General features: G+C 41.9%; 1 long non-coding RNA gene and 1 pseudogene across 2 annotated transcripts; one reads left to right on the top strand and one right to left on the bottom strand.

The window, feature by feature from the left end:
- The first annotated feature begins 9,288 nt into the window (after window positions 1-9,288).
- LOC123087998 (disease resistance protein RGA5-like) lies at window positions 9,289-14,417 on the top strand (annotated as a pseudogene).
- A 2,903-nt stretch (window positions 14,418-17,320) lies between these two features.
- Window positions 17,321-20,623, bottom strand: LOC123088000 (uncharacterized). Of its 2 annotated transcripts, XR_006441641.1 has the most exons (7): window positions 20,181-20,623; window positions 19,810-20,095; window positions 19,161-19,257; window positions 18,810-19,089; window positions 18,499-18,611; window positions 18,322-18,414; window positions 17,321-17,634 (listed from the first exon to the last, which is right to left on the bottom strand). It is a non-coding gene; the product is annotated as an uncharacterized lncRNA (long non-coding RNA). The 2 variants fall into 2 exon arrangements; XR_006441642.1 differs by having other exon boundaries at window positions 18,810-18,929; window positions 19,000-20,095.
- Between the last annotated feature and the right edge of the window lie 1,267 nt (window positions 20,624-21,890).

The following is a 21,890-nucleotide window of genomic DNA, read 5'->3' on the forward strand; positions in this document are numbered from 1 at the left end:
TGAATCAAGGGTTGGAGCGGACTCGTGTGCGGCCTCCAGGGCACTGTCCGGCAGTAGAGCTAAATCATGCCCATCGTGACAGTGCGGCACGCTCGGCTGTGGCTCGAATCCATTGAAGATCAAGTCTCTGCGGATGTCAGCCGTGAAGTTCAGACTTCCAAATCTGACCTGACGGCCAGGGGCGTAGCTTTCGATCTGCTCCAGATGGCCAACCGAATTGGCCCGCAGTGCAAAGCCGCCGAATACGAAGATCTATCCGGGGAGAAAAGTCTCACCCTGGACCGCGTCGTTGTTGATGATCGAAGGAGCCATCGAGCCTATCGGTGACGACACAAAGGAACTCTCAATGAAAGCACCAATGTCGGTGTCAAAACCGGCGGATCTCGGGTAGGGGGTCCCGAACTGTGCGTCTAGGCGGGTGGTAACAGGAGACAAGGGACACGATGTTTTACCCAGGTTCGGGCCCTCTTGATGCAGGTAAAACCCTACGTCCTGCTTGATTGATATTGATGATGTGGGTATTACAAGAGTAGATCTACCACGAGATCAAGGAGGCTAAACCCTAGAAGCTAGCCTATGGTATGATTGTTGTTATTGTTGTTGTCCTACGGACTAAAACCATCCGGTTTATATAGACATCGGAGAGGGCTAGGGTTACACAGAGTCGGTTACAATGGTAGGAGATCTACATATCCGTATCGCCAAGCTTGTCTTCCACGCCAAGGAAAGTCCCATCCGGACACGGGACGAAGTCTTCAATCTTGTATCTTCATAGTCTTGGAGTCCGGCCGATGATGATAGTTCGGCTATCCGGACACCCCCTAGTCCAGGACTCCCCCACCCGTCGTTTAACGTCGTCATCGGATCGCCGACCAGTTTACCCTTATTGTGACAGTCAGTTTTCGGCTTTCTCCACTGAGGTGCTTAACCATGTGAGCTAGAAGCACAATCGCAGTGGTTCTCCCTTTGCACACCTAGCCGAACAAAGCGGAACATAGGAGGCAAGCGCAGGAGCCGGGCAACCCAACTATTGACCGAAGACACAATTCGAAACCAATGCATATATAGCAATATCCGAGAATGTTTTTGCCGAATCTCTAAAGGTGTCCGGCGTTGCACTGCGAGACTTGTGCTGAAAACACACAAATAGTTTAAAAGTGCCATGGGCTCGAAAAGCCAAAAAACTTATTCAAAAGGTTAATGTCCGAACTAGATCAAGTGTTCGGTGCCAATCCAAAAATTGGACTTTAGAAAAAAAAAGGTGCTTCTGCCGTGCTTTAACATGACACATCCTATCTCAAAACTTCAAGCAGGTCAGCCTACGGCTTCAACCTCCTATCCCGAAGGCGGACTACTTCTTACTAGGCCAGTTTAGCAAACTAAACTCTAGCGGCTTTGAGAGAGAAATTAGGCTCCCCGGCTAGTGACCGCACACTCGTGTCCAAAAAAGGAGTGATAAATAATAATAAAAACTTTGCAACGACTAAGAAGAAAAACACTTATCATGAAACGGCTCATATAAATTTAAGAGCCCCCAAGTGACTTGGGTAAAAGAATGATTGCATGTACCGAAGTACTTATATCATATCTATGTTCAACCGAACTTTAAACGCGTCTTAACCGACCGTCGGCTTCTCCCTCTTCGGTCAAGGACCGAAAAGTGTTATGTACTCCCTCTGTCAAGAATATCGACGGTGTTTCCAATAACCAGGCAATCAGGCCATAAGGCTATAACAGACAGAGCGCGCTCAGGGAACTTATGCTATATTACTGCAAAGAGTAAGAAGCATCTTCGAAGAAAATAGTGCCCCCACCGATACCTTTCTTCGGTGCTCATTGTTATTATGAGACTTGTGCAATAGATTTTTTGTACTCATGAGTTCCGTTGTGTGCCGACCATGATTGAAAACAATAAGAGCGCTAGCTTTCGGCTTCACCCAATCTGAGGTCCGGCTCGGGTGACCCGATCGTGACAATCGTAGAGGTGCTCCCTTTACTCCCTAGCCGAACAATCGGGAACATAGGGGTAAGCACAGGAGCCAGGCAACCCAGCTTGCAAATCGCTTAAGTCAATATGGTGCATATTGTGGCGTAATACACGAACAAGGAACAAAGCCGTACAAGTATAACCATATGCAAGAGGAAAAAACTTCATGAAGGAAGCCCCCAGGTAAATGGGGTATTTGAATTTGTGCGTCACAAACAAAGTTTGGACAAGGAAATTTTTACAAGCAACTTTTTTCCAAAAAAGTATAATGCTTGGCCGAGCCGAACACAAGTTAAAAATTTAAAACTTTGAGCATGAAGACAACTTAGCTGGTTAATGTGTTCGGTATTGATGACGCAGTCCGAGCTTGATGCGGGACAAGGTTCCATCCCCGAGCCGGTCCCGAGGTGGCGGAGGAAAGAGCTCGGCACTCCGAAGTGGTGACATAACGGTCAATGCAGGACAGCAGGGTGATGCCGAAGTCCCCGGCATGGGGTAATGAAGTGTTGACGAAGCCACCCGTCCAGCCGAGGTGACACCAAAGGATATAGTCCGGCTGGATCATTTTCTTGTGCACAAAAAATAGTGCAAACCAGAGATAATAGTAATAATAAAAAAATCGTTGCATAACAAATAATTTATGCAAAGTGAGTAATAAACGAAATATGGCCTGGCGCCGAAGTCAATGTCGATGCAGGGCGGTGGCGTGATGCGGTAAAGGCATGGCAAGGCCTGAATTCACTTGTCGGTTCGAGTTCCGGATGCGGCGTTCGCCGGACTATGTACGGAAACTGACCAAACCACCATGCAACCATCGTTAATGCGGCCACCATTTGATAGACCTGCGTACATATGACGGACAAACCAGAGTAATAATTCATTGGGAAAAATGAACCCTAACAAGCAAAAAATACTAGGATTAATAGCACCTGGCTTATTTGTTGTAGCAATCCAAAGAAAGGTGATTCCAAAAATTGGGACTCGATCCGCACACCTATCGCCTGATGGGCGATAAAGCAACGGCATGTCGATGCTGACAAAGGTTGGCTCGCCGAGGCAAAGCCCTCGGTCCAGCTAACGTGACGGAGCTGGTCGGCCAGCGACGCCGAAGTTTTCGGAGTAGGTTGATGAAGAGATGATGAAGCCCCCGGTCCAGCGATGTAGGTCGTGACGTGGTCGATGCCGGCTTGATGAAGTTTCCGTGTGGCGATGCAGGTGTGCCCGCTCCGTGTAATCCGTGGGGCGGCGATGTTGGTGACGATTTATCCTTCGCGATGCCGAACTATTGTTCGGCTGGCCGAGATGATGATCCGAAGAAATTGATCTCGGCTCAACAAAGCGACGACGTGTCTAACGCAGGTCGGCCGCCATGGAGTGATGTTGTCGGGATAGTTTGACACCGGCGCGACGGTGAAGTTCGTATTGCAAGAATACTTTTAATACTACTGGGATGTGTTTGAGAATAAAACAGAACACCCCATACGAAAACTTCCTTCAAAAGGGATGTCCGAGATCCCGTTCATAAAGAAGATGAATTCGGGTCGGATTCGTTCTCGCGCAGAAAACAGATCCAAAAAGTGATGCACTAGTCGGAAGTTTCCCGGAGTTTGGACTTTCGGATCGAGTTGAATGTTTGGCAGGTGGTAGATATGGGAATTGCGCAGCAAATCAACGGTTGGATCCTCCAAAGGACATCCGAGCTAGATGCTGGATACCACGCCCTAAACTCGTCCAGGTTCTCGTCCAGATTCAACAAGGCTCCGGTATATCGGAGATTGCCGGAGATTCCTCCATCGAAACTCGACGAAATTTTTGCAGGGTTGTTGTAGACTTAATTCCGCATAATTCCATCGAAGTAATCGTTTAAGCGACACTCGAGGAGGCGGTGGCGGCGGATACAAGTTTGTTGTCCAGAAAAATAGCACGGTCGCCTGAGGGCAATGTTGACGTTGAGCCCCCGAGCTCCATGGATGACTCCTCCATGATCTTGATAGAGATCGGAGTTGGTGTTGATGAAGGCCTTCATCCGAACATGACGATCGGAGGTAGGGCACAGTCCTCGGTCAAACCAAGGTGACCAGTCGAGCTGGTGACGAAGAAGCCGACGTCGCAGTTGACCTGCAGTCGAGCCATTGATCCTTTCGCCAATCACACAGCGGAACTCTCAATGAAAGCACCAATTTCGGTGTCAAAACCGGCAGATCTCGGGTAGGGGGTCCCAAGAAATTGCGTCTTAGGATCAATGGTAACAGGAGGCAAGGGACACAATGTTTACCCAGGTTCGGCCCTCTCGATGGAGATAAAACCCTACTCCTGCTTGATTAATATTGATGATATGGGTAGTACAAGAGTTGATCTACCACGAGATCAGAGAGGCTAAACCCTAGAAGCTAGCCTATGGTATGATTGTTGTTGTCTATTTCTATCGACTAGCCTGGCCTCGGTTTATATAATGCACCAGAGGCCTAGGATAACAAGAGTCCTAGCCGAATACGCTGGTGGGGGAGGAGTCCTTGTCTTGATCGTCAAGTCTTGCAGAATCTTCCTTGTATGCGGCAGCTGTCCGGACTAGCCCATGAGTATACGGCCATGGGGGTCCTCGGCCCAATCTAACAAATCGGGAGATGACGTGGTGAGTACCCCCTAGTCCAGGACACCGTCAGCCGCGGTGTTGGCTTCCATCGCCGTGGATAGCTTGTCGAGGTAGGTTTTTACGGCGGGATCCATTGATTCGAGTAGTTGGCGGCCGTGGCGAATCCCTCTGGTCTCGATGAGATGAGCCAGATCGGGATCAGGGGAAGGGTGGTGAGTGGCGATTGATACCAGATGTTAGGAGCAGCGAGGTGGATCGATCTATTATCTCAGGAATCACTTGAGTTGCGATTAAAAGTTGGGATACACGAATCGACAGACAAAGAGGGAAACTAGGAGGGGAACTAGGGTTCGTGCCGCCGCCGCCGTTTTTGATCCACTGGATGGGTAGCGAAGGGGAAAGAGTCTGGCTTAAGTACGGTAAGAGATGGGTTGGGCCGTCAACGCCACTCTGGGCCGAAGAAGCGGGGGTTGTTGCGCCTGGCGTGGTCAGGCCGCACCAGGGTCTTGCACCGATTTAAGAGTAGTTCACTACTGCAATAAAAAGAAGAGAATTCTAATTGACGATTCCAATTTGTTTTGAATTTTGCAGCCTGTGATGGGGTCGGCTCGTCAGGGGCGTTGACAGGTTGGTGTTAGTTGAGCAGATCATAACATGCCGTACCAACTGCTAGCAGGCAGTTCAGCAAACCCGACGTTGATTTGATTTGCTTTCCGCGAACTGCCAACGGACCAAAGTCATGGCAGGGTATGCGCTTTAGTTTGGGTAAAATGAGCTTGTGGTAAGGTGTGTGTTTTTAACAGGACGAAAGTTTCAGTTTGAGAAAGGCCTGGTATCTTGCCGATTAGCAGCACAAGTTAGTGTGCTAGCCGGCACAGGTTCAAGCCTCACCTCTACCAATTAAATTTGAGCATAGTTCTTCCTATGCTCAACTCATTTTGTATGTGCTTCTATCTATGGCGTGTGGAGCCACGGGCATATGTGGACTCTGGTCTCTGGGTGCAGCTGATGGGAGATAGCATGAGTTATGTTCAATCGATATGAATGGCAGTCCAGTAGTCTTATTGGCATCTAATTAATTGTCTGTAGTAATAGCATCGGTGAAGCTTGAGGCGTCATGTAATCTTATTATCACCTGATTTTTTCTGGCCTCACCCTATACCTGGTTTGTACATGTTCTGGTGTGAGATGTTTGGATCCTAAAACTTTAAATTAATACTCCCTTCATCCCAGAATAAATGTTTTGAGCTTAGTACAACTTTATACTAAAGTTAGTACAAAGTTGAGACACTTTATTTTAAGACGGAGGGAATATAAAGTTGCCGTGCATCAATTGATTCAAAGGCCACGGTTCTATTTTCTTCTTCTTCAAAGCATCAAAGAGACATTCCTCAAATTCTATTCAATGGACAAAGCCCACCAACCATTTGCTTCCCTCAAAGGCCTCCAACAAACCACGTGGTGGTCCTTCTTCCAACTCCCTCCCAAAATAATTTAGCCCTCAAAGGATCCACATTCTCGAAACAGGCTCCTGCCCACTTTTACATATAAAGCACCGAACCAAATGGTACACAGCCAAACGATACAAAATGGTGATGTAGCTCTCTTACAAAGCAGATCTTAGGATACTCGGACCACGTAGAATGCAGGCGACTACGCTACCGACAGAGAACACATGACAATCTAAGTACAACGCGACGCTACAACCTAAGACACCTAAGCTCCTCGATGACACCCTCAAGAGAGAACACATTGCAAAGCATCGTCGCTGCCTAGCCACACTGGACTAGGATCTTCACCCGAAACTTTGGCGCAGACAGAAGATCCACGACCACGTCTTCAAGAAGATAGCGGCGCCAGTGAGCGTTGTCGTCACCGGCGCAAACACACAAACCTTTAGCTCGGCACCTCACGTGTGTCACCACGAGGTCACTAGAGCAAGCACGATGTGCTTAGACCCCCAGATCCAGATCTCGGTGACGCAAAACAGAGGACATGCACGAGCCACCAATTGCTACCCCTCTCATTGCCCACACGACCAGAGAAAAGAGAAAAACAAAAAAATTGAAGGAAAAAGGAAAACCAGTTGTGGAACCTTCTAGAAGGTTCCCAAAACCCGTAAAAACCGGCTGGGGATCCTCTAGCTGGAACCTGAAACATGTACGTACCCTATAGATGGGCCGGCCCAAATCGCTTGCTTGGTCGTCCCACCTGTGCGATTCGCCGACTGTTTGACGCAGAACGCGTGAAATAAGGTTTTCCCTACACCTGTACCCACTGGCGGAGTGTTGAAGAGCTCCTCGCCGGCGCCTTATGCGCCAGTTGAGGAAACCAGTGCCCGCGCGCCTAGCTATGTGGTCCGGCACAAGAACGAGCCGACGAGTTCACGCATGATACGCGCTTCCCGAGCTTTCTCTGCTCGATCGTTTCATGGTTGACTTTCGAACAAAAAAAATCCAAAATTTCAGAAAATAGAATTCCAAAATGGAATGCTCATGGATTCTAAAAAGTTCACGGATTTAAAAAAAATCATCAAACTTTAAAAAAATTCCATGAATTTCCAAAAAGTTCACCGATTTTAAAAAGTTCATGAATTATAAAAAAAGTTCATACTTTTTTAAAAAGTTTATAATATTTTGAAAAAGTTCATTGAATTTGAAAACAGTACATCAATTTGAATAAAGTTCAGAGATTTTGCAAAAACAATCATGACTTTGAAAACAATTCATCGATTTTGAAAAAAGTTCATCCACTTTCAAGAAAAAGTTCATAAATCAGAAAAAAGTTCATCTACTTTCAGTAAAAATGTTCACAGACTTCTTTCGGAAATGTTTTTCACGAATTTGAAAAAGAAAGAAAAACTGAACAGAGAAAAAAAAAGGAAGAAAGAAGAGGACGAAGAAAAGGCAAAACAACCCACCATGTGAACACATGAGGTTAGTTGGTTGCGTGGTTATGGCGTACTAATGTGTATTTTCAAACGGGCGCCTGCAACACACCTAGCTGGGCCGGGCCATTTCTATGTTTTCTTTGTCCTGTTTCTAGTCACGTAAAAAAAGGTGTTGTAACCAGGGTTCGGAACTTGTGACTCTATTGTTGCAACGGCTATGACCTAACCACCACGCCATCGCCCCGCATTTGCAGTGGTACCTCGCTTTTGTCTTTTATATGTTCTCCAGTTCTATTTTTTCTTATCATTTTTTGTAATGTGTGGTTTTTATAAATTTGTGTACCTTTTTTTCTAAATTGATGCACTTTTTGAAATTTAGATGATTTCTTTCCAAATTTGATGAACAATTCCCAAATATGATGGACTTTTTTCAAAATCATGACCTTTTTTCATAGTCGATGAATATTTTCAAATTTGTGAACTTTTTCAATAATTGATGAACTTTTTTGAGAAAATTGCGAAAAAAAATTCAAACCCGATGATTTTCCTGTAATGGATGTACTTTTCTAAATTTATATGAACTTTTTTTCAAAATCGATGAATGTTTTCTCAAATGGATGAACCTTTTTTCATAATCGACGAACTTTTTCCATGTTTTCAAATTTAAACAAAATTTGATGATCTTATTTCAAATTATATGAACTTTTTTCAAAATCCATGAATTCCTTTTCAATTTCGATGAACTATTTTCAGATTTGATAAACTTTTTCAAAACCGATGAACTTTTTGTCAAATCGGATGAACTTTTTTTAATTGCTCGAACTTTTTTTCAAATTGGATGAACTATTTTTCAAACTCGGTGAACTTTTTTTTAATTACGAAGAACTATTATCAAATTGGATGAATTTTTTTCAAATTCGACGAATATTTTCAAATTTGATGAACTTTTTTCAAATTTGTGAACTTATTTCGAAATTTCATGACTTATTTCAATTTTGTGAAGTTTTCTCAAATTTATGAACTCTTTTGAACTTGTACGAATCTTTTTAATTTTTTGACAATTTGTGTTTTACAAAAGTTCCTTGAATTTATTTTCAAAGTTTACGTTTCTTTTCATATAATTTATATAAGGTATTTATAATAGTATATCTTAATGTTGTACTAGGAGAATCTCAAATAGAGCCCTTCCCTGAGATTTGTCTTGACGGGGTGGTCGGTCTAGTGTTTATTGCGACTTGCGTTTGTTGTTGGCGAGAGGAGCTAGCTACTGAGTACGGCCTAATTGCAGAGTCAATTTTAAATTACAATGTAGAGCGATATATATGTTTTTTATCTCAAAAATTTCCAGCAATTCTAGGAAAGAAAATGTGAATGATTTTCCATAAAATATTTGAATCATGTTTGAAAATCTTGAATAAATTTTGAAATTGGAGCAAAATTTAAAAACATGACAAATTTTGAAAACATGACTTTTTTTTGACATTTCCAAACCATTACTGATTTTTGATTTACGATGAGTAGTGTTTCAAATATACATTGGACATATACGTGGAATAGTTTGAAAATACAAATTGAACATTTTTGTGAGATACGCTGAATAATATTTAAATACAGGTGGAACAGATTATTAATATGTATTTATCATTTTTGTAATATATGTGGAACCATTTTTTAATGCACATTGAGCATTTTTGTGATTATGCGTTGAACAATATTTAAATTTACGTTGTGGGGACAATTCTGGGCTGTGGTTATTTGTGGCCCAGGTTAGATGCTGGATGTAGGGAGGAGCCGAGCGCTACGTTGGTTCATAGGAGGATCAGCGCGTGACGAGCAATGCTTCGTTGACCCATCCCCGTTCCCCAGGTCGCCCGCCCATGTGAGTGACTGCTGCCACTTCCAGGTCTTCTTCCTGCTTCCTCCTCTCAACTGCTCCTCCCCGTCTCCACTCCACTAGTCCCCTGCTACTCCCCTAACCCCCTGAGCAACTGCTCGAGTCCCCTCCCAATCTAGTCCCCAAATCCAGATCTCCTTACTCAGATCGTTTCTCAAATCAAGCAGTCGCAAGTGAGTATAAGTGGATCTGCAGGCTGTAGCTGCAAATTCGTGAGGGGTGGCGATTTAGTCTTCAAGTTGCAAGCTGGGAGCAACGATTCGAAAAGCTACTGTAACAGGTACGTATGCCACATGTGGATTTAAAATTTGCCATTCTATCTTGACATGTAAATTGCAGACCACCTTTAATTCTTTACTAGTAGTTTAGATTGCGTTCACTGACACTGCGAAACAAGCGAGCTGGATCTAAGCTGCTGCTAGCGAAGAAAAAATCCAGGTTCCACCACCGGATCCCCGTCAATAGGTACGACCCCATCTGCTCCTGCCCTGCTTCCATCTCTCTCGTATGCTGCCGGCTGGGCCGGTTTGTAGCTTTTCCAGTGCAGTAATACTTGGGCTTACTCCGATTAATCCTTCTTTTCATAGCGTAGATTGACGACGCAAATTTAGCTGTTCGCTGTCAGTTCAGTGGACGACCTGACCTCCACGTAGAATTGACAGGGCGAGCACAGAGCCCATGGAGGGTGCTCTGGTGAGTGTGGCGACGGGGACCCTGAAACCCGTCCTGGGGAAGCTGGCTTCTCTGATGGGCGACGAGTACAAGCGTCTCAAGGGGGTGCGCGGCGAGATCAAGTTTCTGACCGATGAGCTTACTGCCATGCATGCCTTTCTCCTGAAGATGTCAGAGGAGGAGGATCCTGATGTACAGGAAAAAGTTTGGATGAATGAGGTGCGCGAGCTGTCCTACGGCATGGAGGACTCCATCGATGACTTCATGAAACATGTAGATGACAATGACACAAAGCCAAGCAGCTTCATGGAGAAGATCAAGAACTTGTTGGGGAAGATGAAGACTCGCCATCGGATTGCAAACGAGATCCTAGATTTGAAGAAACGTATTATCGAGGTGGGTGAGAGGACTGCAAGGTACAAAACTCGTGATGCCTTCTCCAAAACCGTCAATGTGACCGTTGACCCTAGAGCTCTTGCTATCTTTGAGCATGCCTCAATGCTCGTTGGAATGGATGAACCGAAGGCAGAGCTAATCAAACTCTTGACTGAAGAGGATGGATGTGCATCGACACAACATCAACAAGTGAAGATGGTCTCTGTCGTTGGATCTGGAGGAATGGGCAAGACAACTCTTGCAAACCAAGTGTATCAAGAGCTCAAAGGCAAACTCAAGTGTCGGGCTTTCGTGTCAGTGTCACGAAATCCAGACATCATTAATATTCTAAGAACTATTCTTGGTGAAGTTACCGGGCAACTTTATACTGATACAGAAGGAGGGAGTGTACAACAACTCCTCGCCAATATCTCCAACTTCCTTGTAGACAACAGGTACTATCTCTACTCCTTTTTTTGCTTCTCGCCCTCAAATGTATACAATAAGTTATTTGGATGTGTCTCATGAAAATTATAAACGTAAAATAGTCATTAGAATTGTTTTCTTGATATAATTATATTTTAATTTTGAATATTCTGCAAGAAAAGGTAATGGTTAGATGTTTGTATTGTTGATGTTCAAACAACAAGTAAAATAGAATGGTGAGACCTTGTGATTATATCGACAACCAATCCTAAGAATCTTCCCTAATTGTATGATTTCCATGACATAGCCACTCAATTTTTAATCTCCTGATCTTTGGATTTGCATGCACGCACATGGATTCTTGGTTCGGGTCAGTGACACTACTATTTGATCATCATGTCCTGATCATGCATCTCCTGAACATATATACTAAAAAACACTGATATGGGGACACGGACATGATGATACATAATCTCCCATAAGCTGTCATTTGTATTATAATTTCCATGAGCCCCAGTTGAGTATTAATATGCCTTTTGTATTATATCCAAAACATGACCGCTCCATTTCAAGTCACCCTATGACACATACGAGTTTTCGATCGTCACGTCTTGATCCATCATCCATGCATCTTTTCAACATATATTCTCTCTGGTCTCTAGAAGTGGTTTTACATATAGATAGAGTCAACTTTCAAAACTCTGACTACCAATCTCTTTTAGAATATTTAGATTACAAACTTGAAATTCATTTGTGCATTAGTCCAAAAAATGCTTTCATAATATTTAAATTTCAAGTTCAGTTAATATATTAAAATATAGAGGGCAATGTTGTATTTTGGATAATGTGCCAATGCTAAAAATGTTGTCTTTTTTGAGAATAAAAAACTGTAATATAAATTAACTTTCCCATCTTAATCGTGTACACGCTTATATCGTTTTGAGGTTCCTAGAGTTCTCAAAATGTTATAAAACAAGCTCATGAATGTCGTGTGTTATAGAACATGTGAACCTACAAACTTTCTTTTAAAAATTCCTGCATTATGACCCCAAAATTTTCATTGTTTTTGTTTAAGATATAAATGGTCATATTTTTAGATAAAATTATGCAGGTTCACGTGATATGGCGTACACAATGTTTGTGATTTTTTATTAACTTCTAATTTTTTAGTGTAGCTAAAAACAAGATGAGAGCTTGCGCTCTTGAGAGTAAAAATGAGCAATATCGTGGTCTTTTATCTCTATGCTCTGTGTAATTAATGTACCAAATTAGCTTCTATTATTGTATCAGTCGAGTTAATAATTTATGTCATTTTAACACCCGTGTCAGCTTTCTCATTTGTCATTTGAATATTGTTAACGAGAAAACAAGTGCTCCTTTTATTTTTCTTTTTCTTTTGGTGCTTGTGCTATATAAACGTCATGCTAATATCTCATAAATCCATGTGCAGCTACTTTATTGTTGTTGACGATATATGGAAGAAGCAAACATGGGATGTTATTAAGTACGCATTCCCCATGGCCAGTTGTGGCATAATAATCACCACTACTCGTGTGAAAGATGTCGCTAATTCATGTCAAGCATCATTCGGTGGCCATATTTATAATATAAGGCCTCTTGATATTGTTCATTCAAGACAGTTATTTCACGGAAGACTATTTAACTCCAAAGAAAATTGCCCTCCACACCTTAAAGAAGTTTCTGATCAAATCTTGAAAAAATGTGATGGGTTACCTTTGGCGATCATCGCTATATCTGGTTTGTTGGCTAACACGGAAAGAAGAGAGGGCCTATGGAACCAAGTGAAAGATTCAATTGGCCGTGCACTTGAAAGAAATTCTAGCGTTGAAGGAATGATGAAGATATTGTCACTTAGTTATTTTGATCTGCCTCCACATCTGAAGACGTGTCTCTTATATGTGAGTATATTTCCGGAGGATTCTTTTATTGAGAAGAATGATATCATAAGTAGGTGGATAGGTGAAGAATTCATTCACAAAGAAGGCAGATATACATCACATGAGATAGGAGAAAGGTGTTTTAATGAGCTCCTTAATAGGGGTTTGATTCAACCGGGGAAGACAAATGAATATGGTGAGCTAGAGAGTTGCCAAGTTCATGACACAATTCTTGATTTCATCATATCCAAGTCCATAGAAGAGAACTTTGTTACTTTACTAGGTGTTCCCATTCTGACAATTGGGACACAAAGCAAAGTCGTTCGTCGACTCGTTCTACAAGGAGTTAATCAAGGAAATTCAACAATACAGCCAGCAGGTTTGGTGTTGTCCCATGTACGATCACTGAGTGTGTTTGGAGGTTTTGTGGAAATCCCTTCTCTGGAGGAATTCAAACATCTGCGTGTTCTCAACTTGAGCCATTACCAATCATTGGAAGAGCGTCATCTTGAAAATATAGTGAGGTTGCCCCAGCTAAGGTACCTGAACGTCAAAAATACAGAAATAAGGAAGCTCCCAGAACAAATCGGGCGTTTAAGTTGCCTAGAGTTGCTGGACCTAAGACACACTTGTGTAGAGGAATTACCAGCATCTGTTGTTAATCTCAAAAAAATTGACCCATCTTCTTGTTGACTATGGTGTTAAATTTCCTGATGGAATTGAAGAGATGCAAGCATTGGAGACATTGAAAGAGGTCAGGTTCTCTAGGCAACCATTTGGCTTCCTGTCCGGCCTTGGCCAACTAAAGAATTTGAGGAATCTGGTTCTTTTCTTTGGTTTCGAAGAGTATTCTGACACTAAGGGTACAAATATGGTTGAAGGGGAGTGCATCAAATCTATCATCTCTTCCCTGTGTAAACTAGGCACCCAGGACCTTCGCTCTCTAACTATTTGGGATTGGAGCAGCCTCTTACAAGAACCTTTGTGCCCACTTACCCTCGATAAACTTATTAACTTCTCTTTAGGCACCCCACAGGTTCCGAAATGGGTGAGCTCCCTCAGAAACCTCCAGGAGATACACCTTCTAGTGGATGAAGTCAAGCAGGATGATCTCTGCATCCTTGGGGCCTTACCCACTCTGCTCATTCTGCATCTGGAGGAAGAAACAATGTCAAACAAAAAATTCAGAATCAGTGGTGAAGTTGGGTTCCAATTCTTGAGGATTTTTATTTACGAGGCAAATCCTCACCTGGTAGATCTGATGTTTGCAGCAGGATCCATGCCCAAGCTAGAAAAACTCGTGCTTTCTTTCCGCATAGTAGCTGGCTCTCTGGACTTTGGAATCAAGAACCTCCCCTGCCTCGATACGGTCAAATGTAGTACAAATGACGACGATGGCATTTTTAGAGCCATACAGACTGCCATGGAGAGAGCAGCCAGCACACACCCCAATCACCCTAGTTTACTCTTTTGGAAAGATGTCAGATTTTATTTGTCTGGAAGGCCCAGCTTTGATTAAACAAGCCTAAGAACCAGGAACGGGGGAGTTGCCTCTCCTCATCCGGCCAGCCGATTATCATGTTTAAGAGTATTCAGCTCCATACTTCTCTCCTTTATGATACGCCAGCACACTTTACTCTCTCTGTTGGATAATGTATTATCTATGACATGCATGTTTTTCATATTTTACATATGGCGACATGTGGAGTCCGTGTGATACAATATTGTTGAATTCGTGCTTGAATAAAGCATTTTCATGTGGTTGTGATTCCCTGAGTATGAACAAAGCTTTCTACAGGAAGTTTATGGTAAAAGCTCAACTTGGAAAAATATGGACACGCCTTGCATGATTCAGCTGATGGAGTGTTGTCTTGTCTTAACAAAAGTTACTACTAGCTTATTAAGCTGCTGTTTCTCCTTGATTGGCTCCTTTTTTTCCCATCACATTTATGCAGTAAAATGTTATGCTACTAGACGAAATAACAAAAGTGTGTCCACCTAGGGGAAATACACTTTGGTTCCTGGTTGTATATACACCCTATGTGAGGAGTTTTTTTAATAATTAAACAAAAAGTCAAAATAGTTCAGAAGTTTTTTTAGAATAAACTTGACTTACTTTTGCACGACAATTTTTTTTGCTATTATAGGTCACTATTCACACTATTTTGGCCAAAATTTTGTCCTTTTTGAAAAGAAGTCAAAGGGGGTTTTCTTTTTGTGAATCTTTTCTCACAAGTACAATGTAAGGACAAGTTTATTTCAAAAATATTTTTAGAAATTTTTGACTTTTTGTTGAAATACTAAAAAAAATCCATATAAGGTGTATATGTCCTCATAGACCAAAAGTTCCCTCCGTCCACCTAGTCTTCAACTCACGACCAAAGGTAATCACAAAAGCAGCCCCTAGCCACTACAACATGCACCTGTACAAGATTACCATGGATAACTAGTCTTAGAGCCTGTTTGGATCCCCTCCACTCCCTTAAATTCTTTACTCCGCTCCCTGCTCCTATACTGTTGGCTCCACGTGCAAAAGCAGGAGTAGATTTCATGTTTGGCTGTTGACTCCACTCCATATGGTCACGGGAGGGGTTTGCTATCCACGGGAGAATAATTATTTTATCAGCCAACCTATCAGTTGCGGGAGTCACACGCGGAGCTCAGCTTTTGCCACTCCGCCAGATTGCACTACGGCCGGCTCTGCTCCACTCCTCTGACTCCACGGAGCTGTGGCGTTCGGCGCCGCTCCGGCAGCTCCGGGAGTGGAGTTGCGGAGTGGAGCAGATCCGAACAGGGCCTTATTGTACCAGAACAAAGGCGCTAAATGAGCCATGGCCAGTGCCGCCCGTTTTGCACATGTGCGTTTTTTTAGAAATTTGCAGATAGTATGTAAATTATAATTTCAGTTGTAAAAATAATCTTTAAATATTCTGTGTTATAATTACTGTACATACAGACGAAATAAACTACTTTTAAATTTGTTCATGAATTATTTTAAAAATATTCCTACATTTCAAATAATATGTATGAATTATAAAAAAATTATGTACAATTAAAAAATCCATAATTTGTTTCATAACATTATGAAGTTATAAAAGGTTCAGAACGTTAAATCTTTGTTCTCATTCCATAACTAGTTCAGATTTAAAAAAAATGTTCCATTTTTCCTTTCTGTTTTTCAAAATTGTTAGGGATTTTCCAACAAAAATTACATTTTCAAAATGTTCCAAATACGAAAAATATTCTTGTTTTGGTGAAATGTTTGCATATTCAGAATAATATCCGAGTGTAAAGAAAAACATTTTAAAAAATTGTTCCGAATCTTCAACATATGTTTCCTTTTTCAAAAAAATGTCATAAATTTAAAAAGGTTCATGTTATTATAAAAGGTTTACGTTTTTCATATAAAATGTGAACTTTGAACGTTTCAAATTTTGTTGTGTATTTCTGAAAATGTCAAGATTTTTTTTTTGAGATTTTAAAAAATATTCATGTTTCCAATAATATTATGCAATTTATATTTTTTTAAGTTCAAAATAAAAAAATGTTTCAATTCTGACTTTGTAATATGTTCTTAAAGGTTTTCGTTGGCCATTGGTTAGTAGAACTCGTTTCTTCGAGTGGCTAGCAACACGTAGTCGGGCCTTTGAGGGCATGATTTCGATCCTTTAACTCATTTTTTTTGGAATTTTTTTGCGTCTTACAAATACAGGTCGTCTTGGAGCCTACAAGTGTGCTGGCCCATACATGAACTGATGTGCGTCCACGTGCTATTTTACGCAACTAGCGTCATACAGTAGCCCACATGCAGTTGGCCCAAGAAAAAAATGCTCTGTCGCACAGCCAGTATTGGGCCTCACGCACTCACATACTGGATTGTTCAAGGGAGCAATTTTTTTTCTTGGGCCAATAAAATAGAATATGTTGGTTTGGCTCGAATAAGAAAATTGTGGGCACGTGAGCGCTAAAATAATAAAAAAGAATAAACCCTAATGAAGAATGGACATTAATCTCTGGTTATGCGCTAAATATGCTAATGAAACGGGATTTACGTCCTAAATCCAGCTGGTTACACCATTGTGTGGTTGAAGCAACCGTGTCCCGAAGGTCACCGCATAGCTACCAAATGAGGAGGCAGACACAACCCGGAGACAGAGGCGGACCCGGAGGACAAAAAGGCACGAGTTGTATGGCTGCCGCCACACCGACTAACCCCACCACTATCAAGATCTCGCGGGACAAACATGACCCGCGAGAAAACCACAACTTATCTCTCTACCGCATCGCCATGGAGATTTTTTTGGTGAACACATCAATTAACTCTCCCATTGCTTCTCGCAAAGAAATATCTCTCCCGTTGCAACACACGGGCATATGTGCTAGTTTCCTATAATTTAAATAATCCTTGAGTGTATATTTTGTTACGGGTTCATTAAACATATTTATTTAACAAATATTTTCAATGTTCATATTAACTAAATATTTTTTATATAATATACAGATTTAATTAAATACTTTTATTTACAAATGATTGTTTGTATGTACTAGTAAGCATGCACGTGCGACGCACGTCTATTACCACAAACTACATAGGAAGATGGAAAACACTTCTAATCTACCAATTACGTCGTGAGCCGCGCACCCCCGGTCGCGAGCCCTCGCGTCCTCTTTTTTACTTTCTCTCATCTCTCTTTTTTCACTTTTTTACTCAAAAAACTTTGTCCACACGCAACTCCTTCCTTTCTTTTCTTCTTCTCCCTAGCGCCGGATTGCCGGTCAACCCATCAGCTACAACTTCGCCATGCATGCTCAACCTTGCGTCTCCCGCTCCATCCACCACAGGGCCATTGACAGCTCCTAGCAGTCCACCTCCTATTTGTGTTACACTGCTCATTTCCTCTGCAAAGAACAAGCGACCCATTAAGTACATCGCTAGCACACATCACTTTCTTCTGTCATTAGTTAAATGAAATGAGGTTTCAAATTTGAAGACACAATCAAGATAAATGCAAAATAAAGTCTACTAAACAGGGTACATTAAGTGAGCTTAATAAGAACCAATTCTTGCCAACTGGCTTTGCTTCCACCATGTGACATTGAAGTATCGATCGTACTATCTACATTCCATTGGAACAACTACAAGGGAAGGAAAAAACATTAAACATCATAACCAGAACAAAGTGAGGTTACGTTAAAGTACAGTAAGAAAACAGTCCAGGTTTATCGTGCTAGTGTGTGGACCTTCTAAAGCTTGGAGTGGCGCTACATTCCTATGTCTTTCATGAGCATGTTATCAGCTTTGATGAGCATCTTATCAGCCTAGTCGTGCAAGAAAAGAAAAATCAAGTGGCATTACATGAGGAAATTGTTGTAGATTTGAAATAAGTATTTTCTTGGACGAACATGTATTGTGTTTGTAAATTATCCAGAACAAAAATAACCTACTAATGAGCTTAGAACAAACGATCAAGTGTCTTAAGTCCTGAATAGAAGAAAGCTCCCCGGCATGCAATGTTCGGGAGTTCATATGCATATATTTTGGCATCCTGATGGAGGCGTTTCATGAGTAGTCTTGTGTCACCTTACCGTGGAAGTGCACTTTGCACTGTCAGGTGTTTTTTTCCTCTGCCCCCTTAGAGCTCTTTATAGATTTTTGTTGAAATCTTAATACTCCTGAAACTGCTACTTTTAGTCAGAAAATATAAACAGAAGAACAACATTAATTTTGCAATTCATCTCATGTTATCTTAGCAATTTACCTACCTACTATTGATTGCCTTGGTAAAGTTCCTGTAGTCGAGAGGCACCAACTCGCCGCAGACCCTGGGTCAACTGACCGAACACCTTGCCAATCCACCACCCACCGCCTTTTATATCTAGTGAAAAGCATATTAATTAATATTAAACCAAAATGAACAGGAATATTCGACCTATATGCACATGTATGCTTGGATGTACGATAACTGAAAATGTTATACAATGATATTAAGTACAACCAAAAAGAATTTAGTCATGTTTAACATAAAATTTGTACGTAAGTCAGAGCATGAAACATGAGATTTAATTACACTCACATGCAATGAAGTTGTGGCCATTTATTCCGCTAACAAGGATGTGTTGTGTAGGACTGAAGATCCAACTTCAGTTATAGGATCTTCATTTTCATGTCACCCTGAACGAATAACAAATTGACACTGCACACGGGAAAGGAAACCAAATCAAGAAAAGCATGTACTCCTTTTTGTTACCGCAAGATAGGGGTACCTGTCATTCCACACTTGTACTTGCATGTAGCCCTGAACATTATCTTGGCATTTGAGAAGAAGAAACAGACCAATGTAGAGTTAATGGCACCTGTTTAGTGAGCATCATAAAAGGGATGCAAGTCGTGGTCCACATGTGTAGCAGCCAAGTAAGTTACTTACCATAACTTGGAAAAACTGAACGTTCTATGCACCACTCCCAGCTGCACTTTGCCAGAAAAACATATGTGAAGAAAATTCAGAGGACCTGGAAGACAAACTGAAGCAGATTTCAAAGGAAGATCATGTACACATGGTTTAAGGGCAGGCAGACCTTCCAATAATAGTTTGCTATATCGTGAAGAAAAGGCATAATAGATCGCTAGTTTGCTATATCGTGAGGAAAGGACCGTATACAATATTATTTGTTGACAATCTCTACCACCTAATTTGTCGCCGCATTTTTTTAATAAATTTGCAGTTTCACGATAAAACATTTGACAGCTTGCATGGAGGTATCAGGCTTAGGGCATGTTGATCAATTCTTCTCTTGTGCCATTAACTCCTATTCCTGCATTAGAGATACACATGACAGGCTTTGAATTTGCCGTGCAAGAAATCTGGGTCGGGTGTTTACTACTTTACTTAGGGGAATACAGATTGCACTTATTTAACTCACGACACCATCCGAGGCCACCACCGATCGATGCATTCAGGTGGTACCCAGAAGTCCAGAATCAAGTCTTGCATAAATTGTTCAAGCAACCTTCCGTGACTAAAACGTGTGCAACATTATTTGCAGAACATCACACCCAAAGGACCTTAAACTCACCCCTAGCGTTCAGAAGAGTCTTGATTTCTTGTATAACAAGTGCCCATAAGCCGAGAGATCATTGTCCCTGTTATTGATCTTGTGCACAGCCGTCCAGCGAGGAAAGCACCATGTTGGTACCTGAGGACTGCCCCTCCGCCTCCAAAGTTGAGCGTCGGCATTAGCCTTCACCCAGCCCTCCTCCGTTGGGTTCCAGTTCTGCACCGACGATCTTGCCGCTGGGCTCCTTGAAACCCCTCCACTCTTCAGATAACCGAAGCACTCTATCCTTGATGATCATGGGGTCCTGCAACTTCAGGGTATCTTTCACATTATTCCTCGCTATCCATAGCTCATACAAACCGCGGAAGATTAAGTCCTTTCATTCATACCGGCATGACCCCTGTAGCATCCATCCCTTAAGTAAACAAACCGAATCAATTTCCTGTGGTGGTACAGCAAGAGGAGCAGCGGCAAAAGCATCGAATGGGTGCATCTGCAGAACCTGTGCACCAACGTCTCCTCTAGGGCACACCCTGCACATTATACGCCGGCTTTGATTTTGTAATGCTGCAGTTCCGAGCTACCGTAGACCTCGACGCGTCGCCGCCGCCGCCATCGCTTGCTGGATCGCGCAGCCGCCGCACACGCGGGGATGGGCGGGCGGCGCCGTAGCTCGTTGAAACGGCGGCGGGCGTTGGTGAAGCAGCCTGCGGGGCGGCTCTCGGGCGGGGTGGCGCCGCAACCTGGTGAAGCGACCGCGGGATCGGCGGCGGGCGGGATGGGCGGCGTGAGGAGGAGGGAAAGGAAGATGCGGCCGCGCACGATGGAAGGAGATGGGGTTTCCCGGTTATTAGGAGAAGATGGAGTATCTAGATTTTCGTAAATTACGGGTCAGACGTGCGGGACGAATCGTCTGTCGCGGCAGAACATCGAATCTGAACCATTCGATTCGCTGGCAGACCACCGAATTATTATGGACTGTTAGATTTGACTAAACAGATCAGATCTGAGGGTTCTGATTGTCCTGTGTACAATTGTTTGGGTGACGGTAGAAAAATTATAGTTTGCTCTTTTAATAGTAGTAGAGATAATATTTACAACACATAAATAGTTTTCACAAATATGTTTTTTTTCATACTTATGTCCGTCTGGATTTATAATATTTTTAACATGCAAATATTCGAATATAGCTTTTCCATTTACGTCTTGCAAATGTCTTAGGAAAAAATAGCACATGCAAATGGGCCGCAGTCTTAGCAGCCCATGTAAGCTCTACCTGCATTCCCGTTCAATACATCTAAGCTTGGTATTCCTGGGAGCTCCTTTTTGACGCTCTTTGCGTCAAATTGGCGGCGGAACGCACAGGAGATAGCGGGAGTGGGCCGGCCCATCTCACAGCCACTCCACCACACAAGTTTTAATGCCTGTGCTGCAGCGCACAATCTAAAGAACTAGTGTTAGCGTCGAACTGGGCTGCTCTACTGTACCAAATTTCAATCAGTTAATGTAGTAAACTAGAATTAGTTACTGCGGTGACAGTTTTCTTTTTAAGTGTATACTTTGAAAATGTGCAAACATTTTTTGAATTTTTGAACAATTTACGACAAAAGGAACATTTTTTTGAATATGTTTAGAAATTATGAAATTCTGAACAAATTTGAAACTGTGAACGTTTTTTAAATTTATGAACAAATATTTGAAAAAAGGAACATTTCATGAATTTCGAACAAAATTTATAACTACGAACATTTTTAGAATTTATTTAACAAAAAGTGAAAAATGGAAATTTTCATCAAATTCCGAACAAAAAGTTGGAACCACAAACATTTCTAAACAAGAAGATTTTTAATTGGCAACACATTTTAAAGAACTTGAACATTTTTTGAATTTGTGAACAAATTTTTTAAAAGAGGGACATTTTTGGAATTCATGTACATTTTTTTGAATTCGTGAACAAAATTTATAACAGGAACTTTTTTTGAAATTCCTGCACATTTTTTGAAACGGTAATATTTTTTTAAGATCTGAACAAATTTTGTTAATAGGAACATTTTTCAAAATTTGAACAAAAAATTGGAATATAAAGAAAACAATAAAGT

This window comes from Triticum aestivum, chromosome 4A (genome assembly GCF_018294505.1).
Source record: "Triticum aestivum cultivar Chinese Spring chromosome 4A, IWGSC CS RefSeq v2.1, whole genome shotgun sequence".
NCBI classification, from domain to species: domain Eukaryota; kingdom Viridiplantae; phylum Streptophyta; class Magnoliopsida; order Poales; family Poaceae; genus Triticum; species Triticum aestivum.